This window comes from Pipra filicauda, unplaced genomic scaffold (genome assembly GCF_003945595.2).
Source record: "Pipra filicauda isolate LSUMZ 115617 unplaced genomic scaffold, ASM394559v2 scaffold801_size80690_pilon, whole genome shotgun sequence".
NCBI lineage: Eukaryota > Metazoa > Chordata > Aves > Passeriformes > Pipridae > Pipra > Pipra filicauda.
The window spans coordinates 55,322-67,003 of record NW_024104978.1 but is presented as its reverse complement, the minus strand read 5'-3'; the positions used below and the strand labels follow the sequence as shown (position 1 = coordinate 67,003).

The 11,682-nt window shown below is 56.9% G+C and overlaps 1 pseudogene; it reads left to right on the top strand.

Annotated features, from left to right (window-relative positions):
- Positions 1-3,809: 3,809 nt before the first annotated feature.
- Positions 3,810-11,682, top strand: part of LOC113994829 — a 30,683-nt pseudogene continuing 22,810 nt past the window's right edge.

Here is an 11,682-nt window from a genome sequence, read left to right as displayed (position 1 = left end):
AGGGGTTTAGTGTCCGGAGGGGACTTAAGGTGGGGGGGGGGTTGATGGTCCCTGAATGGGTTTGGGAATCCCTGAGGGAGTTTTGGAATCTCCGAGGGAACTGGGAGGTCCTGGGGAGGGCCTTTGGGGGGGTCTTTGAAGCAGTTTTGGGGGTTTCTAGTGGGATTTTGGGAGTCCCAGACGGTTTTGAGGGTCCCTGAGGGGTTTTTTGGGGTCCCTGAAAAGGCCTGGGGATTCCAGGTGGGTTTTGCAGGTCACTGAGAGGGTTTAGGGGGTCCTGGGGGTGGATGAGGTCTCTGAGGGGATTCGTGGGGTCCTTGAGGAGGTTTCGATGGGTCCAGAGGTGGATTTCTGAGGGGATTTCAGGGGTTCTGAGGGGATTTTATGGGGTCTCTGTGTCAGCAGACCGACCCCAGGGAAAGGGGATCCCAATGCCTGCCCCGAACCCCAGAGACCCCCAAAACTCAGCACACAGAGACCCCACAGGGGGGCCCGGGGGTCCCCTAAAGCCCAGCAGTGGGGTTCATGGGGTCCCCCAGCCCCCAGGGGAGGGGTCCTGGGGGTGCCCCCCAAAGTGCGGGGGGGAGATGAACCACATCTGGGTAAGGGGATCCCAGTGCCCCCAGTATATCCCAGTGACCTCCCAGTGATCCTCAGTACAGCCCAGTAACCCCCTCAGTGACCACCCAGTGTGTCCCAGTGACCTCCCACTGCCCCCCAGTATGGCCCAGTGATCCTCCAGTGTGCACCCAGTAACCAGCCAGTGTCCCCGTGTGTGTCCTGGTAATCCCCCAGTAACTCATCAGTCCCTCCCAGTGTCCCTCAGTAACCCCCAGTCCCTCCCAGTGCCCCCTGGTTCCTCCCAGTGTGTCCCAGTACCCCCCAGTAATCCCCCAGTGCCCCCAAAGCCCCCCAACTGTCCCCAACGTGTCCCCAGATGCCCTTGGCCTTTCTATGGCTGGGGGGGGGGGCGTTTTTGTGGTCAGAGGGTCCAGGGGGGGCTCCTGGGGTGAGATGGAGGGTTGGGGACATCAGGGATGAGGTTTGGGGACAGTGGAATTGGGGGTGTCAAGGGGGGAATTGGAAACACCAAAAGGGTCTTGGGGACATGAGGGGAGTCTCAGGACTGACCTGCTTGTAGGGAAGCCCCTCCTCTGCCCCTCTAGGCCCCATTAACCCCCCACCAAATGTCCCCCAACTCCCCTTTTTTTCCTTTAATCCCCTCCCCCCACTGATCCCTTTGACCCCCCAGTGCCCACAAGACCCTTTTAACTCCCCCAAATGCCCCCAAAGCCCCACCAAATCCCCATCCAACCCCTCCAGATCCCCCCAAATCTCCCCCAGCTCTTCCTTCAAATCCCTCCCAACCCCCCCCCAGAGGGATCACCCCGCACCCTGGGACAGGAACACAGTGGGCTGTACTGGGGGCACTGGGCTGTACTGGGAGGGCACTGGGGGGGGCTCAGGTGTCCCACAGCAACGTGGCCCAGCTCCAGGAGAGATCTGGGGAGCAGTGAGGGGGTACTGGACTGTACTGGTCTGTACTGATCTGTACTGATCTGTACTCCTCAATCCCCAAAGCCCCTCCCCAGCTCCCCCAGGTCCCTCCCTCACCCCAAAGCCCCCCAGGCCCCCCCAGGCCCCTGACTTGGTCCTGCTGCCCCTTGAGCATCTGCAGCTCCTGCAGAACCAGGCATTTCATCAGCAAATGTGCAGGTGACACCAAGCTGGGGGTGTGTGGATGTGCTGGAAGGCAGGAGGGCTCTGGAGCACAAGTGGTGTGAGGAGAGGCTGAGGGAGCTGGGGGTGTTGGGGCTGGAGAAGAGGAGGCTCAGGGGAGACCTCCTGACTCTCTGCAAGTCCCTGCCAGGAGGTTGGAGCCAGGTGGGGTGGGGCTGTTGTGCCAGGAAGCAGCAGTAGGACAAGAGGGCTGGGTCTGGAGCTGTGCCAGGGGAGGTTTACCTTGGATATTAGGAAGCAATTTTTTGCTGAGAGAGTAATGAGACCTTGGAATGGGCTGGGCAGGGAGGGGGTGGAGTCCCCGTCCCTGGAGGTGTTGAAGGTGAGAGTGGATGTGGCCTCAGTGCCATGGTCTGGGAAGCACGGCGGGGTTGGATCCAGGGTTGGACTTGATGATCTTGGAGGTCTTTTCCAACGTGGCTGATTCTGTGATTCTCTGATTGCCATTCCTGTGGCAGCACATGCTTGAGGCTCCATCCCCAGGGTGATGGAGATGTCTGTCCATATCTATCTGCAAGGTTAGTCTGTAAATGTGTGGTGTTAGAAAAGCAGGCTGAGTTCTGGGCTGGTTGTAGAAGGAGAAAGAAGCCCCCAGGCCAGTGCAGGCAGGCAGCCCTCAGCTTGCACATGATGTCCCCTCCCTGCAGGTTCCTGTCCTTGAGCCCAGGCCCTGAGGTGAGGCTGAGAAGTGGCGCGGAGGTGAGCCCAGAGCTGTCCCTGAGGTGAGGCTGAGAATAAGTGCAAGGCAGAGGTGCTGCTGAGGAAGGAGAGCCCCGTGGTGGGGAAGGCACAAAGCTGTGTGTGCCCATCCCCGAGCAGGTGCTGTGTCCATCCCCTGTGTGCCAGGTGAGCTGGGGCTTTGCTGCAGAGCTGCGGGCGCTGATTTGAGCGGCTGCAAGTGCTGAGATGGTGGGCACCCAGGAACACCAACTGTGCCTGGCCACGGAGCCTGCAAGGAGGAGCAGAGACAGCCCTGGCAGTGTGGGGGGCCAGGTTGTCCCTGTGCCTTCCCCTGCAGGCCCTGGCTGTCCCTGCTGGGCCCCTGTCCATCCTCCCCTCAGGTCCCTGCACACCTGCTCTCCAGAGCTTGACTCACTGCAGTCTTTGCAGGGAAATCTGTGCTGGCAGCTGCATCCTGAGCCCGAGGGCCGTTTGTATCCCCGAGTGCTGATCCAGCCTGGGGACCCAAGGGATCCTCTGCCATTCCATCCATACAGCAGGAGTCACCCTGCTACCCTTGAGTCCCTGCAGAGGAACAAGTGCCATCTCTCTGTTTGGGAGAAGCCAGATGCTGCCCCTGGGCCATCAGAAGTGGTGCTGAAACCTCTTTCAGCCCAGCCCTGGGTGCAGTTTTCTCATCCCCTCACCGAGTGCCGGCTGCCCCAGCCAGCACTGACCAACCAGGGTGTTTGGCACATGTGGTTTGGTGATTTGGAGAAACAGCCCCAGGCTGGCAGGGGGCCAGAGGACCTCGAGGAACAGCCCTGGCGAGGTGCCTGCACTGTCAGGGGGCCAGGGGATCACTGCTCCACGGAACCGGCTGGAGCTCTGGGTGACCCTGAGCTGAAGGGCCTGTGAGCTGTGGATGAGTCCAGGATGGAGCAGAGACCCCCCTGCAGCCTGGGAGGAGCCCACGCCAGAGCAGGGGATGCCCAAAGGAGGCTGAGAGCCTGTGGGAAGCCCCTGATTTCCAGGGCTGCCCCCGTGCCCCAACTTGGTTTAAGAAGAGTTTTTTTGGGCTAATTTTTAATATTTTATAGTATTTTTTAACTGAATCTCATTTTTTTGCAGTTTGGGGGAGTGGGGGACTTCTTGCTATTTCTGAGGGGTTTTTATCTGAATCACAGTTGTTTGGGTTTTTCTGGGCTGAATCTTGGTGTTTTGGAGGTTTCTATGGTCAGAGGATGCCCAATGAGTTTTAGAGATGGACTTGGGCATTGGGAACCCCCAAGCCAACGTGCTCAGCCCTTGTTTTCCCCCCCATCAGGATTTGTCCTTCCCAAAGCTTGGCCAGATGAAGGAGGCTGCGAGGAAGAGGAAGATGCCTTGGTCCCCCCAGGCAGGTGAGGAGGAAGTCAGTGTCCCTTTGGGTGGGTGTTGTGCTGGCTCTGTCAGCCGAGCATGGCCCCGGCTGCAGGACAACCCCGCTGGCGCCGCCGTCCTGCCGGGGCCGGAGTTGGGGGGATGTCCGTGGCCTTCCCTGTGGGCCGGAGGCAAATCCCCTGCCTGTCCTTCTTGCTTCCTGCCCCAGGCCCCGAGGTGAGGACGGAGAGCCCGGAGGACAAATCCCCCCGTGAGAGCCTGGTGGGAGAGGCCGTTTTGAAGGGCTCCCCGGCGCAGGAAGGCAGCGGGGAGGAAAAGGGCCGGAGATCCCCCCGCAGGAGGGGCTCCAAAGCCAGCCCAGGGTGCTCTGAGGAGGAAAGAGCCAGCCTGTGCCGGGAAGGCGGCCGGAGCTTGAGGGGGAGCTCTGAGCTGGTGGTCCCTGAGCAGCCTCCCAGCAGGAGGAAGCCCTTCAGGTGCTTGGAGTGTGGGAAGAGCTTCAGCCTGAGCGCCAAACTCCTCACCCACCAGCACATCCACACTGGGGAACGTCCCTACACATGTGGGGAATGTGGGAGGAGCTTCAGTGACAGCTCCACCCTCCGCAACCACCGGCGCATCCACACTGGGGAACGGCCCTACAAGTGTGGGGAGTGTGGGAAGAGCTTCACGCAGAGCGTCAACCTCCGCACCCACCATCGTATCCACACTGGGGAACTGCCCTACACATGTGGGGAATGTGGGAAGAGCTTCAGGCAGAGCGCCAACCTCCGCACCCACCAGCGCACCCACACTGGGGAACAGCCCTACACATGTAGAGAATGTGGGAAGAGCTTCAACTGCAGCTCCCACCTACGCAACCACTGTCGTATCCACACTGGAGAACGGCCCTACGTGTGTCAGGAATGCGGGAAGAGCTTCAGTGACACCTCCACCCTCGTCAAGCACCAGCGCGTCCACACCGGGGAGCAGCCCTACACATGTGGGGAGTGTGGGAAGAGCTTCAGTACGAGCTCCAGCCTCCTCACCCACCGGCGCATCCACACTGGAGAACGGCCCTACAAGTGCTTGGAATGTGGGAAGAGGTTTCAGACCAGCTCAAATCTCCTCCAGCACCAGCGGACGCACAGGGATGAGAGGCCCTTCCGCTGCACTGACTGTGGGAAGGGCTTCAAGCAGAGCTCTGACCTTAACACCCACCGGCGCATCCACACTGGAGAACGGCCCTACAAGTGCTTGGAATGTGGGAAGAGGTTTCAGACCAGCCCACATCTCCTCCTGCACCATCGGACGCACACGGATGAGAGGCCCTTCCGCTGCACTGACTGTGGGAAGGGCTTCAAGCAGAACTCCGCCCTCGTCACCCACCGGCGCATCCACACCGGGGAGCGGCCCTACAAGTGTGGGGAGTGTGGGAAGAGCTTTGCCCACAGCTCTTCCTTGACCAAACATCAACAGACCCACCGTTAAAAGAAGCGCTACGAGTGGCCCGACCCCCATTGGATGATCCATAGGAACTCATTTTGGGCACAGACCTGGTGACCCACGTTCCAGGTGATCCATGCTGGGCACAGACCTGATGACCCCTGTGTCCAGCCCTTGTCCCGACCCCCCTGACAGCAAGAGTGACCCAGGGTCTTGTAACTGATCCCTTGGGGAAGATTACAGTTAGTTTATCTATCTCTATCTATCTATATATATGTAGGGTTCACTTTAGATCAATTTTGTTTCCTTGTAGAGTAGGTTTGGGGCAGTTTTGGCTCCTGTCTATAGTGATCTAAAACCATAAAAATAACACTTCCTCTCTCTGGCTCCAAGCCCAGCCTGTCCTTTCCAGGGGTAGATGTTCCCCCCCCCTTCCCCGGGCGGTTCCTTTGCCCATGGGCAGGAAAGCCCCCACTGCTTCTGCAACTGGAGAGTGTTGGAGCCGTGGACCATTAACATTCCAGTCTCTCCCAGCTCTGCACCCCAAAAGTCGAGCGGGATCAATGTGTCCCCTCAAAGTGGCTCAATCCTGTAGCAGTTCATATTCCAGGCAGAATGCCAAAGGGCATCCTGGGACTCAAAGTCCTTCTGTCTCTGTCGCACGTGCGCAGTGAAGTGCTCGGATGGGAGTGCTTGAGGAGGTCCCATGTCACCGTTTGAAGTGTCTGTATAAGCTTGTGTTGATCTTAATAAAGCTCATTGGGTTACTGCACCCCCGTGTCGACTGGGTTCGTGCAAGACAAATGCTCTAAATGGCCGCCCCAATCGGGACATTCAACAGGCGTCGGTAACCAGAGGCCACAGGCCTTGGGACATCTTGCCATGGCATCCGTCCTGATGGAATTCCAAGGAAAAAGGAAGAGCTCTTCGACAAATTGTGCGCATCAGTCACCTCTGCAAAGACAGGACAAAAAGGGAAAAAGGACAAAAAAGGACAAAAGAAGAAAAATCCGGCTTCGGCAAACAAGAGGTGACCTATTAGGATGGGAGGGATGTATTCCCACCCACGAGGGGAGGTGTTCCCCAGAAATTAAAGAAGAAGCTGAAGCTGTCAGCCAGTCCTTAAAAACGCTGGACAAAGACGTAGCAGAAAATAAACCGTTGGCGCTCTTAAATTGGATCATCACAAATGAACCGGCACTTCCATCAACTGGAACCCATCAGATACGATCTTGGCGAGGAATTGGAAATGGACTCATCAAAAAAGCGAGTTCTGGAGGCGTTGGAGGCATTTAAAAACTGGGCTGCATGGAAGGAAATAACGATGGCCTTATATGCTCGCTACAGGGGAGCAAATCCAGCCGCAGCAATGGGCCCTGCTTCCCCTGTCCCTCCTGCAGCCCCTGCTGTAAGGGGGTACTTTTGAATTAACTGATCAATGGAGCATAGAGGCGTGAGAACGGGATCATATTAGGATGTGAAACCAGCTGGAGTATGGTACAATGTAACTTCATGGCAGGAGCGAATTGGAAGGTCCATTGTGCTTTTTAGCAAGTCAGCCTGATATCCCCTATTATCAGAGCTGAGTTCTTCCTTGGTTCTGCTACATATTGCAAGATAGATACATCTACCCTTGAAACACAGTGGTAGAGGTCATCCATAGGGGTGAGGAAGATGATGATGGGAGGAAGATTATGTGGGCAGGGGTCGCTGGCCCCTTGCCCTACAAGTGGGGCAGGCGCAGACTGTTGCCATGAGGTGATGATCAGGGGGGGTTTGGCTGCCACTCAGGCATCACCTTATACTGGGTACTGGCCCTACGTGGTGTAATGTGGAACTGATAAAATGGGGTGTCAGAGCTGCTGAGCTGAGCGATCCTCATCCTACCACCGAGCCTGTGTTGCTCCGCGGGGACGCCCGCTAAGCACGGGCACCGACCAGCTGCTGCAGATCCTGACAGCCCTGGCCTGTCTGTGTGGGTAAGCACAGGTTATTGAGAGGAAGCAACTGAGAGAACAAACTTTTTAATATCCTTTTAGTGTTCCTGTAACTCCCCTTTTATGTTTATAGGATTTTTTTTTTTCCTTTAGTTTCCCTCTTTACTAACCAATATCGTGTTATCCATAATATTGTGTTAAGATCCTTTTTTGGTATCCCTTTTCACTAGTTAATACTGTATTAAATGCTGTTAGTAGTATTTGTTTTAACGCTGCCCCATAAGGTGGTTATTTTGTATCCTTTTTTAGTTTTAGTCCTTGATTCTCTTTGCTAAGTTTATTATTATTATTATTCTCACTGTAATAAAAGATATTTTGTGTGTTTGAATATTTCTGGCACTTGTCTTTATTCCGGACATGTATCCAAATTGTTACAATTCCCTCCCACAGTGGTTCTGCAATCCCTGCCTTGTCCTTCCCATGCCTGGCAATGGCTGCAGCAGGACTTGCCCTCTCCCCTTCCCTGCTGAGCCTGAGCAGTCTGGAACTCTGCCAACCCTCCTTGCTGCCCTGTTTGCAGACTGGTTCCATGTCTGCCTTTGCCAAGGCCCCAGGAAGCTCTGGGCTGGCTCTGGCCTTTCCAAGGGTTTGGGAGAGGTCTCCCAGTGACACTGCCCAGCCTCCTCAATATCCCTGACACCAAAACCTTTTCCATAGCCCACACTGCCAGAGGAGTGCCCAGGACACAACACAGGTTGTCCTGGTGGTTGTGGAGAATGAGAAGGGATTTCTTCCTCGAGGCCAACCCCTCCAATTGGATTTGAGTGCAGCTGAAAGGTTTCCTCAGCATTTTCCCCAGTGCCTCCCTGCCCTGAAGGTTTGTGGCCCTCAGGCTGGAGCTGAGGGGGTTGGGCAGGTGCCTGAGGAGGGGGGAGAACAAGGGCTGTGTCCAACTGTGCCAGGAGGGCTGTGCTGGGCAAGGATGAGGAGGCTGCAGAAAACAGTGGCACTGGGGAGGGGAGAGGAGCAGCTGGAGAGACCTTGTGCCTGCCCACGCTGGGCAGGAGCTGCCCCAGGATGGCAGCTCTGAAGCACTCCCAGGATGTCCCTGGGAACAGGAGGGGAAGACTGGATCTGAAAATGGAACCTGGAAAGCAGAGAGCAGGAGTGTCATGGTGACACTGCAGGAGAGTTGCAGCCCTGGAGCAAGGTCCCAGAAGAAGTGACCCAGTCCATGCAGTGGCCTCAGAAGATCCCAGAGCATCCTGGAGATGCTGGAAGGGAGCCCAGCTCTGCTTCACAAGTTCCCAGGGCCTGTCCCTGCCTGTGCTCCAAGGGCTTCCACCCCCCAGGACTGTGCTCAGAGAGCACTCAGGCCTTACAGCGAGAAAGGGGCTCAGGAGGACAGTGTGGGAGTGGCAAGAGAGAAGCTCTGCAAAGACCAAGCCCTGCTGCTCCCTGGCAGTGCTGCTGGGCTGGGATTATTGTCCCCTTCCCGTTTGCAAATACCCCCTGTCCTGCAGTGTGCTGTCCTTTAGAACATCTGAGAAGAAGGGGCTTGGACAAAGAAGGCACTGCAGGGTCCTTTATATGGTTTAAATACTCAGAGCACAATTTATCATTTATACATCCCTGGGTCAAATTGAATGTGTAGACACTAAATTAGAAGGCAGAGGCATAATAATATTTCATTGCACAGAAAATTATGGCAAGGAGAACTCGATGACATCCACAAAAACCTGAGCAGGAAGGCTGGGGAATTAAGGAGTCCCATTCTGAATGGGACACCAGAAAACAGGCACTTTATTGCTCCTGAGAAGCATCCAGTTATCAGTTTCCTCAGAGCAGCCTTGAGCTCCTGGTTCCTGAGGCTGTAGATGAAGGGGTTCAGTGCTGGAGGAACCACTGAGTACAGAACTGACAGGGCCAGATCCAGGGATGGGGAGGAGATGGAGGGGGGCTTCAGGTAGGAAAATATGGCAGTGCTGAGGAACAGGGAGAGCACGGCCAGGTGAGGGAGGCACGTGGAAAAGGCTTTGTGCCGTCCCTGCTGAGAGGGGATCTTCAGCACAGCCCTGAAGATCTGCACATAGGAGAAAACAATGAAAATGAAACAACCAAGTGCTAAACAGCCACTAACCCCAATGAGGCCAATTTCCCTGAGGTAGCCTGAGTGTGAGCAGGAGAGCTTGAGGATGTGTGGGATTTCACAGAAGAACTGGCCCAGGGCATTGCCCTGGCACAGGGGCAGGGAAAATGTATTGACTGTGTGCAGCAGAGCAGTGAGAAAGCCAGTGGCCCAGGCAGCTGCTGCCATGTGGGCACAAGCTCTGCTGCCCAGGAGGGTCCCGTAGTGCAGGGGTTTGCAGATGGCAACGTAGCGGTCATAGCACATGATGGTGAGGAGGAAATACTCTGTTGCTAGGAAGAAGACAAAAAAAAAGAGTTGTGCAGCACATCCCATGTAGGAGATGGTTGTGGTGTTCTGGAGGGAATTGTGCATGGCTTTGGGGACAGTGGTGCAGATGCAGCCCAGGTCTGTGAGGGAGAGGTTGAGCAGGAAGAAGCCCATGGGGGTGTGCAGGTGGTGGTCCCAGGCTACGGCGCTGAGGATGAGGCCGTTGGCCAGGAGGGCAGCCAGGGAGATGGCCAGGAAGAGCCAGAAGTGCAGGAGCTGCAGCTCCCGCCTGTCTGCCAATGCCAGGAGGAGGAACTGGGCCATGGAGCTGCTGTTGGACATTTGCTCCTTCCCCAGGGTATTTTGATCTGTTGAGGAGGAAAAGTCACTGCTGAGTTAGACCAGGCTTCTGCAGCCAAACATTACCCATCTCAGCCACCCCACTCTCAGGCTCTCTCTCCTCTCTCAGACCTCCCTGCAGCTCCCTCCCCTGAGCTCTGCCTTTTGCTGCCTGAGGGGACCATTGGAAGCAGGAACTCTCTGATGGCCTCCCAAGGACTCCTTCTTGCTCTGCTGGGAGAGGGAACTTGGAATGCAGGCTGATCTCAAATTAAATGTAGTCGTGATACATCCAAGAGCTTCTCAGCTTTGCTGTTTGCAATTTGCCCAAATGAAGGACAGAGCTGAGGGAATTCTTTGGATTTGTTCACCCACTTGCACCTGCCACACTTAGGAGTGGTTGTGGAGGTTTGAAATCTGTGACATTTCTATTGCACTGCAGGTCAAGTCTTGTGGGTTCTGAGGGGCACAGGGACGGTCCCTTAGTGCAGAGAGAAGAGCTGCTCTGCCCATCAGTCCTGGGCTCAGCTGCCCTGTGCTGGCAGCTTGGAGCTGGAGGAGCATCACACTCAACTGTTCCCCTCCAAAGAAACTGCCCAGAGATCCAGGAATCCATGTCCAAAGAACAGACTGACACACTCCTCACCTTTTCATCTCTCCCCTCCCAGAGTGAGACACAAAATGCTCCTTGCAGCTGCCCAGAGCATTTGCATGGATTTAACACTGAGGAGTTTTCTCCATGGGGATCCTGTGCAGCACAGAGATCCTATGGCAGAGCTATGCCCTTCTGGAGGGCACCTGCAGCCCTGCAGGACACCCAGGCAAACAGCTGAATCCCCTGAAGGTGCCTGGAGGGCACTTGGGCACTTGGCTGCCACAGACACATCCCCACAGCAGCACCCAAAGGGTTTGGGTCTGCACAGGAATCTGCCACCCCCAAAAACCCCACACTGGCTCAGAAAACCCAGTGGTGAGAACAGGGACAGCCCAGGCAGCAGGGGATGGCAGTGAAATGCCACAGTGCTGCTGCCAAGGGAGGAGGGACCCACAGAGACAGCTGGAAATCAGGGCCCTGTCCTTGCCTGGGCTCTGGCTGCTGCAGGGCAATGCACAGCCCAGCCCCCGTGGGCCTGAGGGCACAGGCTCTGCTTAGGCTGGGAAAGGAGCCCAGGCAGGAGCTGCTCAGGGAAGGGGTCTGTGCCACAGGGACAGCAGGGAGGGGCCCACATCCCCCTGCCCAGCCCTTGTGGCAGCAGCTCCCTCTCCCTGCCTGCCTGTCTCTGGGTGAGGAGCTGTTCCTGCCAGCAGCCCCTGCCTGTGCCCAGCTCAGCTCCCTGCCAGTGCTGCCAGAGCCATCCCCAGCCCAGTGCCCAGGGGCAGCTCTGCCTGGGCAGGGGCTGCAGAGCAGATCCCAGAGCCCCTGCGGTGGCTGGGAAGGGGGAGGTGTTCTGGGGGGATGTGCTTCCTGAGAAGGGCCCCTGGAAATGGAGGAGGTGGAGCTGAAGCTGTGAGGAGCCCTGAGCCTGCAGCTGAAGGGCCCTGCCCAGCCCTGCCCTGCCCTGAGGGGTCACTCCTTCCACCCACCCCTTCTCCCCCAGCCCCGTGGCAGCTCCTTGGCCGGGCTGAGAGCTGCCCCTGGCAGGCAGCAGAGTCCCTGCCCCAGCACACAGAGCCCTGGGGGCAGGACCCTGCTCTGCCCCACAGCCCTGGGCACCCCTGGCTGCACCCCCACCTTCCCACCCCACAGCCAGCCCTGGCACAGGGAACCTTCTGGCCCTGGGCCTCTGAGGGGGCAGCAGCAAG